Genomic DNA, 12880 nt, shown 5'->3' on the forward strand with positions numbered 1-12880 from the left:
TATGTGACAGAAAAGGGGCATGTTCTCCTCCTCCAGAGAAAGCTGGGACAAGAAAATATGAGTTCTTTCTGAGCTCTTTACTGGTGTAGTCTTCAAGATATGAAGGTCAATGTGACATTATTTCTCTGAAATTCATGAAAAACTCTTATCAGAACAAACGGCTGAGAGTACAGAGGCTTTTCTGTGAAAAATTTAGGCACAGTGGTTTGAAAATGGCCTGTAATCGTTTTTGAAAGTGAAATATCTTTTGTTTTTCAGTTGTTTAATAAAACCAGTGAGTGCACCATGTGGGGCTTTGGCGCCAGAATCTTTTCAACAATAGTCTTAGGGCTCCATCTACTGGCCACTACCGTACATAGCAGTTCTATAAGCACAAGCCTGTTTTGCAGACAAGGTTTAATTTAGGACTGACAGTAAGTCTCAACATAATAATGGCTTCAGGCCTGCAGAGTCTCGAATTAAGTCAACTACCAAAGACCTGTGCTCCTCTGGAATAATGAGAGCAACAATGTTTATAAAACGGGGAATAAATCTGAAGAATCAAGAAGGGAAATGCATGAAATAAAATCTCAATTAAAAAAAAACATCAGTGTGCATGAGAAGAACTGTCATTTTGCAGAGCATTAAAAGAGTTTGTGCATTTAGAATATATAGAATTGGACTTTTGTAAATATTAACAATCAGGAGTGCCGAAAAGGGTAGAATAAGGAGAAGGATTCTGCGGGCCCATGATTGACAGGAGGCCAGAGAGGCCTCTAATACAATTATAATACTGACAACATGGGGGTGTGGCCCAGTAAGATTTCTTTTCTTGGGGCTCAAAATCCCTGGCGGTGCCCCTGTTAACAATTGTCAAAATGTTGAAATAATCATAATACTCATACCATGTGCACAAGGAAAATGTTTTGTTTTTTGTTTGTTTGTTTTTGCGATTCTATCAGACACAGAAAATGATATTTAATAAGCAGAAAAGGTAAAATAATATGATCTGATTTCAGCTCTTTTCTAGTTTAGGGCGATGTTTTAGCAGTAACTGTTCTTTTTTCTTTTTTTAGTTGCACTGTGATTAAAGTCACACTCTGTTTAATTTAGTTATTAGCTTTTATGACAGCAGTTAGCCCTAGGCATTAAATTACACATTTCTACAGGCAAACACGGTGAATAAATGGAAGTTCAAATAGTACAAAAAATGTATTTGTCATAAAATGAAACAAGGGTTTGTCATTTTGACATGCTGCATTTAAAAATGGTTATAAATGATATCCTACATTTTGTAGCTGGCCATGAGGATGGTTTATTAGTATTTGTAACTGAAACATCATCATGATATCTCTGTTTTCATAGTATATTTAACTTGTTCTTGCCAAGCGGATTATTTCAATAATAACTTTATATGTACAGCTCTTTCAGGATAAATCATTCCAAAGTGTTTCACATCAACAACAATAAATAATAGGAAGACGATGGCACTTTAGTCGTGATATTGTTGGGGTCATTTATTAAGTTTTGATAAGAAATATCCAGCAAGAAATCTAGAACTACAAATGATTTTATAGTTCCGGTTTCATTTTGAACACACAAATTCATGAAACACTCCTTTCAAGAGGGTCCACGGGCGACATCTGCTGGATTTGTTGTTGCACAACAGTTCCGATTTAAAAACAACGAAAAGGCTTAAACTTTTTCCTGTTTTAATGTTATTCATTTTTTAATAATTCGTGAATACAGAAAATATTTTATGAACTTGACAAATATATCGTCTGATTTAGTAAAGGATTATGAAATGTGGCATCTCCAGAAGATATATTTAATTTTGATGATGTTTCTTACTTTTCATTTGTCATACAGGACTGTCTACTTTACACTCTCATGTTCAGCAGCAGATATTCAGTAAAATTATAAATTAAAAAATAACAAAACACTGTAGTTGGGTGGGGAAAAAAGGCACTGGACAGCACCCGCTGTTTGAACCCCGTTAACCTGGAGGTTATTGGAGTCGGACATATCACACTTTGATTGGAAGTAACCGCTGAGCTAAACCAGCACTGGAGAACCTGAGAGGAACCTGTGGGTACCGGGAATTTTGGTATTGATCTGATACCAAGTAAATACAGGCCCAGTATCGCCAATATCGATACTTATACCGATACCGATACTTTTTTCATATTTAAGCTTCATAGATCCAAAGTATCCAAAAGACCTAGGATAGAATTTCGCCAAACATTGTACGTGACAACAAAATACTTTATTATAACAATCAACATTTTTTTTTAAAAAAGTATCACTCAACACAACTTAAAACAAAATCTCCTGAGGTAGAGGGCTGACAAACCACAATACAACAAAATTAACACACCACAACAAAATTGGCTGGCGCTGCTGAGCCACATGACGGCACAACAACAAAAGACCAGAGGGGCAAGGGTGCGCTGCTCCATGTTGTGTGACACAGCGCAGCGCTGCTCTTACAGACAGAGAGTAGACTTTGATGAATCTGCGTGCGCAGCAGTCAGTGTGTGGGGGAGAGAAAAAAAAGCTTGAGTATCAATCTTTTTACACGAGGATCGTTCACTATCAATATCAGCGGTGGTATTGATATTATCGATATTAGGATCGATCTGCCCACCTCTACCTGTGGGTAAAATACTGTGACTGACTTCAACGGACAAACTTTAACATTAATGCTGACCTTCCAAATATGGAACAATAAAAAAAGCCAATGTTTATTGATTTATTTTTAATAGTTCCTTTTATCGTTATTATTTATTGTAAATATCACATTGAGCATCTTTATGTGCAAGCAGTGTTCTATTCGAGGTGCAGCTAGACCACTCATACAGGTCATGTGATTGGAGATGACACTTTGCTCATGAGTTTTTATGATATCACCCTGCTGGGCTCAAATATGAGGTTTTGGTGAGAAACATTCAGTAAGGCATGTATACATACATACATACATACATACATACATCTTCAACCGCTTATCAGGGATTGGGTCACGAGGGCAACAGCTCCAGCAGGGGACCCCAAATTTCCCTTTCCCGGGCCATATTGACCACCTCTGATTGGGGGATACCGAGGCTTTCCCAGGTCAGTGTGGAGTTATAATCTCTCCACCTAGTCCTCGGTCTTCCACAGGGTTTCCTCCCAGATGGACGTGCCTGGAACACCTCCTTAGGAAGGCACCCCGGAGGAATCCTTACCAGATGCCCAAACCACCTCAGCTGGTTCCTTTCAATGCAAAGGAGCAGTGGATGACTCACCTTCTCACCTTATCTCTAAGGGAAACACCAGCCATCCTCCTGAGGAAGCTCATTTCAGCCACTTGTATTGCAATCTTGTTCTTTCTGTCATGACCCATCCCTCATGACCATAGGTGAGAATAAGAACAAAGATTGACCAGTAGATCGAGAGCTTCACCTTTTGGCTCAGCTCTCTTTTCGTCACTCACAACAGTACGATCATGCAAGTGCAATACCATCCTGTTGTGCCAGTTTTCTGGCCAATCTCACACACCATTGTCCCCTCACTCATAAACAAAACTCCGAGATACTTGAACTCCTTGACTTTGGCAACAAGACCTCATTTCCTACCCGGAGTAGGTAATACATCGGTTTCCTGCTGAGAACCAAGGCCTCAGATTTAGAGGTGCTGATCCTCATCCCAGCCACTTCACACATGGCTGAGAACCAAGTGTGGGCAGCATGGTGGCAGCGCAGTGGAGTAGTAGTTAGCACTGTTGCTTCACAGCAAGAAGGTTCGATTCCCACCTGTGGTCTTTCTCTGTAGAGTTTGTGTGGGTTTCCTCTGGGTGCTCTGTTTTCCTCCCACATTTAAAGACATGCAGGTTAGATGAATTGGAAACTTTAGAATTGCCCGGGTCTCCCTTGCAAAAGAGGTCTCGATCTCAATGGGACTAATCTGGTTAAATTCAAAATCAACCCAGTGAGTGCTGGAGGTCACAAGACAGTGAAGGACCACATCATCTGTAAAAAGCTGTGATGAGACCTTGAGCCCACCAAACTGAAGACCCTCCTATCTGCTGATCAAATCAAATAAGAATCTCTCTAAGGTGTTTTTTGATTAGTCAGGTGATTCACTTAAAGAAGCGCATGTTCTTTGGGTTGACACAGTTATTTTATTTTATTTTTTTAAATACACAAACACACTGCTTGACTTTAAATATGCATTATGTCTATTTTAGATCATCAGTCTCTGTTTGAGAGCACCGCGTCGAGAACTCTTTCTCTACAACTGCACACACACACACACACACTGCAGGGCTCTGGTGCAGGAGTGGGCCCACAGGGGTGAGGGGTGGGAAAGCCACCCACCATCCCTTAAAGGTTCACTTTTGTAGCCATTTTAAAGACATTTGTTGCACATAATAATAATGATGATGATAATAATAATAATAATAATAATAATAATAATAATAATATAATAATAAAAGCAATATTAACAGTAATCTGATTCTAGTACTTTGAAAAAATAGGATGATTTAATAATAATAATAATAATATATTACTACATCCTCCAAGGACATAATAAATCATTGGCGTTTATTTGTCTCTCTGTCTGTCTGACTGTTAGAAGATTATGTCAAAACTACTGCACAGATTTTGATGACATTTTCACCACAGAGATATTAGGCCATTGAAGACTCCATTAAATTTTGGAGGTGATCGGGATCCGGATTCTGGATCAAGTTTTACATTTACTTGATCTAGTTATGTCAACTAGTTCCACAAAACTTGCTAGATTAAATGGGAAAAGCAAATGGTAACAAATTGTTGCCATTACCTGCTTATGTTTCTCGTTTCAACAATCAACCTTTGTGGAATTGGCTGACGAAATAAATAAATTTCCATTTTAAACAGTAGGAAACCATGGAGGCCAGTACAAGTGTGACCATTTAAATTTACTACAGTCTGTAAATTACTTTTTTAATCCATGAATTATAAACTGACCTCAGTTAAAACTTGCGATTGGGCAACTTTTGTGATTGAAAATGAAGTTGTGTTTCAAATGTATATTGTCAATAATCAAATACAAAAAGAAAAAAAAACACTGAATACAACAATTGGAAGAAGATAACACTTTAGTGATGATTTGATGAAGTCAGGCTGTGAACTGTTGGGGCCAATTATCAGGTTTTGATGAGAAACAGTCGAGAACCACAAATGATTTAATAGTTCAGGTTTTAATTTGAATATACAAATTCATGAAACAAAACTCCTTTCAACAGCGTCCACGGGCGACATCTACTGGACTTGTAGTTGCACAACAGTTCCTATGACCAAAGGAAAGTGTGGGGGAAAAAAATCCCCCATTTTAGTTTTTCCATTAAAAAAAAACATGAATGAATACAGAAAATATTTTATGATCTTGACAAATACATAATTTGATTTAGTGAGGAATTATGTGGTCCGTGGAAGATATATCTTCGTTATTTTTATTTATTTATTGTTTATCTGATTTTCATTATATTTTTACAGCTGACATGCGGGACTGCCTGTACACATGTTCAGCAGCAGACATAGTCAGGAAAATACCAACCCAGTCTCACTTTTTTTTCGTGCCCCCGTCACGAAAAGCACTGGCTTTTGCGGATGTTGATTGTTGTTAATGTTGATCGTTGAGTGTTAAAACCTGTACCTTCCATAGTTAAAACAAGAGCGGAAAGTAACGACACTGGACAGTGGAGGTGGTTTATAAAACACTATCTAATGTCAACAGTGATGATACAGATTAAAGGTAGAAAAAGGTTAAATATGACGGGTAAAAACGCTGGACAGCGTCCGTGATATGATCCCATAGCCCACGGACTAGTTAGGGAACGAATGCTTTTAGCGAGGGCACAGAAGTAACCACTGAGCCACACCTGCGCCAGGTGATGAATCAGTACAAGTGTCATATGTAGACTTTGTCTGGTGCGACGTCACAGAACGCAGCAAATATGAGGAAGTTCAAAGCTGAAAAAAAAAAGAAAAGTTCAAGCTGACTGGGACCCGCCTCCTCTGAGGTCATCAGAGCCCTGAGCGCTTATAGGCTCTTTTTATGCATGTTTATTTGTCCCTGCATAAAATTATATTATTCATAAATTGTTTTTTTTTTTTTTTTTTTTTTTTTTGTCCATGTAAATGTTTTTTCACTCACATGCAAAATGAAAGCAGAACAGCAAAGAAAATAAAGAAATCAATTTCTCCACTTTTCCTGTGAGTAACCACACAACCAGGCACATTTCTGCCATAAAGATTCTATATGGTTTCTGCTCAGGTTTGCCAATGTGTGTGCCTGACTTCTTTCCGTTCTGGAGGAGCAGGCAGGAAAACTAAGCCCTGAGGTACTCCCCAAGTTATACTCAACAAAAATATAAACGCAACACTTTTGGTTTTGCTCCCATTTTGTATGAGATGAACTCAAAGATCTAAAACCTTTTCCACATACACAATATCACCATTTCCCTCAAATATTGTTCACAAACCAGTCTAAATCTGTGATAGTGAGCACTTCTCCTTTGCTGAGATAATCCATCCCACCTCACAGGTGTGCCATATCAGGATGCTGATTAGACACCATGATTAGTGCACAGGTGTGCCTTAGACTGCCCACAATAAAAGGCCACTCTGAAAGGTGCAGTTTTGTTTTATTGGGGGGGATACCAGTCAGTATCTGGTGTGACCACCATTTGTCTCATGCAGTGCAACACATCTCCTTCGCATCATCCGTGAAGAGAACACCTCTCCAACGTACCAAACACCAGCGAATGTGATCATTTGCCCACTCAAGTCGGTTACGAGGACGAACTGGAGTCAGGTCGAGACCCCGATGAGGACGACGAGCATGCAGATGAGCTTCCCTGAGACGGTTTCTGACAGTTTGTGCAAAATTATTTGGTTATGCAAACCGATTGTTCCAGCAGCTGTCCGAGTGGCTGGTCTTAGACGATCTTGGAGGTGAACATGCTGGATGTGGAGGTCCTGGGCTGGTGTGGTTACACGTGGTCTGCGGTTGTGAGGCTGGTTGGATGTACTGCCAAATTCTCTGAAACGACTTTGGAGACGGCTTATGGTAGAGACATGAACATTCAATACACGAGCAACAGCTCTGGTTGACATTCCTGCTGTCAGCATGCCAATTGCACACTCCCTCAAATCTTGCGACATCTGTGGCATTGTGCTGTGTGATAAAACTGCACCTTTCAGAGTGGCCTTTTATTGTGGGCAGTCTAGGGCACACCTGTGCACTAATCATGGTGTCTAATCAGCATCTTGATATGGCACACCTGTGAGGTGGGATGGATTATCTCAGCAAAGGAGAAGTGCTCACTGTCACAGATTTAGACTGGTTTGTGAACAATATTTGAGGGAAATGGTGATATTGTGTATGTGGAAAAAGTTTTAGATCTTTGAGTTCATCTCATACAAAATGGGAGCAAAACCAAAAGTGTTGCGTTTATATTTTTGTTGAGTGTATATTGATGCCCTCTGATTTAATCACCTAACTGTACAACCTGCTGCCTGATATAGCTTCTCACACAACTCAGACCCACCTCTCTACACCTGGAGCAGATGCGTGCCTTGCAGTTGAAGCTGAAGATTTCAGAGGCCGGTGAATATTCTTAATTCATAATTGGGAATATTCTTAATTCATAATTGGGATTTGGTTGTTCAAGTGGAACTGTTAAAAAGTGTTTTTCACTGCTCAAACCATAACATTACAGGCTTATCAAGCCTGAAGGTCAAATTGCCCGACTGTTTTCCTACAGAGGAATTTTTTTTCGGCCTGTGGAACATTGGCTGTTTCTTATCTCAACTCACAAAGACAATAAACTGCTTTTCACAGGACTGAAGCATGCTCCATTCCCTCCCCCCACCCACCTCCTATCCCCCATCAACACTCCCCTCTCCGGCGCCTGCTAACGGCACTCCTTTCCCCTTCGGCGGGGGCAGTGCAGTTTTAGCTGCAGCCCCCGTTCTTCCCCCCAAGCTGACAGCGGCGCATCTCAGGGTTGCTGCGTGGCCTTCACCCACTTGCCTCAATTCGGATAACAAACTTCTTCAAACTTAGTGCACATAAACAATGTCAAATATGTATGTGCTGTCTTTAATTCTGATGTGTGCCATTATTATGGTAAACAAGTAATAATTGTGGACTAATTGCTGTCTGAGGTAACTGGAGTGTAAAAATAATTTCTCCACTGTGAGATCAATAAAGTAGATCTCATCTCATCTCTACACCATACATCTCTAATTTATGAAAAAGTATGCCATGATCATTTGTGTCAAATGCTTTCTTTAAATCTATGACTAGTCCAGCTGCATATACTTTTTTTCTATACAATTTGTAATTTCTTCTGTTAATTCAGTCAATGCCAAAGATGTTGACTCAACTAGTAATTTGCGTCACTGTTTACCAAAATTGGATCAACTTTTACTTTTGACTCCTGTAGAAAATGAAACTGACCTTTGTCACCATTCTTGCTGTTTTTATCCCATAACTCCATAGAATTCAGTCACAGATAGTCCAAACTATACCTTTTTGGAATCTTTATGATCAGGCAAATAATGTGGAATATTTTTCAATATGATTGGAGCATCTTTTAATTTTGACCTCTGTGTAATTCTTCAATTGACCCCTACCTGACCACCAATTGAAAATTCAAGTGGCCAATCATTGTCTGAGGAGTATTTCTGCCGAATTTGATGCGTTTACCACCATTTGCAGGATTCCCCTCTAAATATTCTCTTATCTGCTGCACTATAAATAAGATGTGATATATAAAGGGTGAAATGTTTGGTACCAAATATGAAATGCCTCCCACTGCATGTCATAACAATGATGTAATGGGTCACTCCAGTCAGGGATGGTCAATGGTCATTGCTGTTGTTTACTGATGCAATCATGTTGTCTCAAATGATAAATAATATAAGGATTAAGATATCCCTGCCTCTCTGGAAGTTTAGTTTAAACCCTGATTTATTCTTGAATTAAAGGTAAATCTTTAACTCTGAAAGCAGCTCATTACAATAATAGCTTTATTTGTATCACTTTCAGGATAATTCATTCCAAAGCACTTCACATCAACAACTGGACATCAAAACAATAAATAATTTATTACATAAAACAAATGAGAAATCAAAAAATGTGAATTTAAAATATTTGGATGAATTAAGTTAAATATACATTAATTATAAACAACAGAAGAGTTTGCCTTTGAAAGCTTTGACTGAACGCCACTTGACATCCACTAGGAGATTATTCAATGAATTGGAAAAATCTCTTTCTTTTTCTCAACCCTCAGAATAAAGAGTGAATCTGTATCCTGAGACTATGCTGAGAATGGCCCTGTGTTGCAACTCAATAAATAATTTTATGTTTGGTATCATTGGAAAGGGGACACCCCCAAGGGTCCATCTTTGCCAAATGTGAAGTTGGCAAGTGGGGACATAACCATAGCAACGCCACCAAAACATACCCCAAATGTGTGCTTGGAGCAAGCCAGTGGCATTTTTCTGCAATTATGGGTCATTTCAGTATTTTTTCTAGGTGACCTATAACTCAAACCCCCGTGCCAATCAAATCTAAACCTGCCGTTAATAACCAGACTTCAGACTGGATCTTGACCTCGACCTGCAACTGACTTAATAAAAAGGGAGTGAGGCTATTTATGCAGCACTTTCAGGGACACTAAGAAATGAGCATGTCAAAAAAAAAAAAAAAAAGAGGATGTTCTACAAGTTAAGAATGTCTACAACATTGTATTATTGTATAAATCAACACAAGGATCTTAAAATCTGCTTTCACACTCAAGGCACTCTAACAAAACATTATATTTACTTGATGTAGTTACGTCAACTGGTTCCACAAAACTTGGTAGATTAAATGGGAAAAGCAAATGGTAACAAATTGTTGCCATTAGCTGCTTATGTTTCTCATTTCAGCAATCAACTTTTGTGGAATTGACAGACATTGTCAGAACTCGAGGATGCATGGCACAGAATGTGGTGGGGGGGGCACAAAATGCAGACTCAGACTCGAGGACAAGGTGTTACAAGTGAAAAATAATCTTTATCGTATACACAAGCAGGGGTACGGTACATGGGAAGGTAGGCAGTGAAGCAGAAGTACAGATAAGTGCTAAGCAAAAACGTGGTCGAGAGACAAGGCTGGGTTCAAAAACACTGCGAGATACTGTATCAAAGGCAGAGGCAAAAACAAGGTCCGGTAAACAAAGCAAGGTTGTATCACTATGAGGCAAAACAAGACAAAGGCAAAAGGCTGGACTGTGGATACAAGGACCAGGACAAACAAGCAGGGGAGCGGAGAAAGTGACGGGCATAAATACACAGGTGGGGTAATTAGGTTAACAAGGTGCACGTGTGGAAGAATGTTCTAGAAGGGAGGTGTGGTCAGGTGAATCCAAGAGGAGGGAAGAGATGCAAGAGACTGAGAGAGTGATTCAGGCAAACTGTGACAAAGATGAAACAGGCAAGTGCAAGAGAGAAGGGAACACACGGGGGAAACAGAGACAAAGAAGAGACAGACAGGTGCAAGAGTGTAAGTGAAAGAAATACAAATGGTGACCAAAATCAATGACTATAAATGTAATAAACTAAACACAAAGACCCATGCCATCCTGTCACCCTCTGAACTCTGTCTTCTCCATCCAGAGAAGTTCAGTAAGCTCGAGATTTCTCTCACTGAGATGTTCTACAGAGAGACCGAGGAACTCATTTGTTCTGCGTGCCATCAGGCTGTTAACGAGGCCTCTGCTGGAAGGAGCAGGAGGGAGAATGTGCTTTAGCAGCTAGTTTTTAGTTATTATTTATTTACTTTTGTGGTGGACTTTGTTCCTTCCATTTTATTGTATCTTTTAATTCTATCTATCCTTGGAGCACGGACAATGCACAATTTCCCTTGGGATCGATCGATCGATCGATCTATCTATCTATCTATCTATCTATCTATCTATCTATCTATCTATCTATCTATCTATCTATCTATCTATCTATCTATCTATCTATCTATCTATCTATCTATCTATCTATCTATCTATCTATCTATCTATCTATCTATCTATCTATATGGCTAAAGTCTAAAAGATAATAAACATACCAAAGATCCTATAGATAAACAGCTGAACAGTAGAACAGAAAACAAAACACAAGCTAACTGTATTAGTTAAGTGAAGAACAAAAAAAGAATGAAACAACTAAAGACTACATTATAAGAAGCAGAAAATAAAACCAGAAACAAAAGCATAACACAATGGAAAAGACAATAACTGGACAGAAACTACAACTGAATAAACCACATAACTAAAGTAAGAAGAACAGAAAATACAAAATAAACAGAAAACAAAAACAGAGACTACAGAATACAGAACAGAAAATAAATGAGGAACTCAGAACAAAGAATGACTAGAATATTGAGCTGTGGAAAGGGTAAATAAGAGAACTGCCCCCACCCCGGGGTCGAAACCTGACAGATATACCAAGATGAAATAAATTCATTTCACTTTTAAACAATGGGAAAACCAGTGAATGTGACCATTTAAATTCAGTGCAGTCTATAAATTACTATTTTAATGCATGAATTATAAACTGAAATATTACAATTCTGTGTTGAACAGCATTTTCATTTAGAACCAGGCTCAGTCCTTTTCTGCAAATCCATCCCTACATGTTCTTGCAGTGTTTGAAAATAGTTACAGTTGTGCTCAAAAGTTTACATACCCTGGCAGAAGTTTAGGTTTTTTTTTTGTTTGTTTGTTTTTGGGTTTTTTTTTTGTTTGTTTGTTTTTGGGTTTTTTTGTTTGTTTTTTTTTTTTGGGCCATTTTCCAGAGAATATGAATGACACAAAAAACTTTGTTTCACTCATGGTTAGTGGTTGGGTGAAGCCATTTATTGTCAAACAACTGTGATTGCTCTTTTGAAATCATAATGACAACACAAACTACCCAAATTACCCTGATCAAAAGTTTACATACTCCTTTTCTTAATACTGTGTGTTGCCCCCTTTAACATCAATGACAGCTTGGAGTCTTTGATGGTAGTTTGTGGACGAGGCTCTCTGATAGTAAAGCTGCACTGAATATGTCTTGGACTTTATTTACATTAATTACAAAGAAATGCAAACAATATGGCACACTATGGTAAATCTGCATGGAGTAGACAGTTCTCAAAAACTGAGTGACTGTGCAAGAAGGAGAAGAATGAGGAAAGCCACCAAGACACCCAGACAACCCAGGAGAAGTTATGGGCTTATGTGGCTGTGATTGGAGAAACTGTGCACAGTGCAAGCTTTGCATCACTACTCTTAGCTTCATAGTGGAGTAGAGCAGAGAAGGATTTTCTTTCACCAAAACAAATCAAATCCAGGCTTGCATTCTCAGATGTACCTTCTGACAATTTGTAGCTAAACTATCAGGTCTTCTTTTTAAGAAAATCCTCCTCTATACCACTTCATCATGAAGATGGATAACATGATACAAAATGCAAAGCTTGCACTGTGCATATTTTCTCCAATCACAGCCACGTAAGCCTATAACTTCTTCTGGGTTGTCTTGGTGGCTTCTACTCTTCTACTTCTACTTCTCTTCTACTCTTCACTCTTCTACTTCTTGCACAGTCACTCAGTTTTTGAGAACTGTCTTCTCCATGCAGATTTACCATAGAGTGTCATATTGTTTGTATTTCTTTGTAACTGATGCAAATGACGTCCAAAGCATATTCAGTGGCAGCTATACCATCAGAGAGCCTCGTCCACAACGACCACAGAAGACTCCAAACTGTCATTGATGTTAAAGGAGAGCAATACACAGTATTAAGAACAGGGGGGTGTAAACTTTTGATCAGGGTCATTTAGATAGTT

The sequence above is a fragment of the Thalassophryne amazonica genome, chromosome 11 (genome assembly GCF_902500255.1).
Source record: "Thalassophryne amazonica chromosome 11, fThaAma1.1, whole genome shotgun sequence".
Taxonomy (NCBI): domain Eukaryota; kingdom Metazoa; phylum Chordata; class Actinopteri; order Batrachoidiformes; family Batrachoididae; genus Thalassophryne; species Thalassophryne amazonica.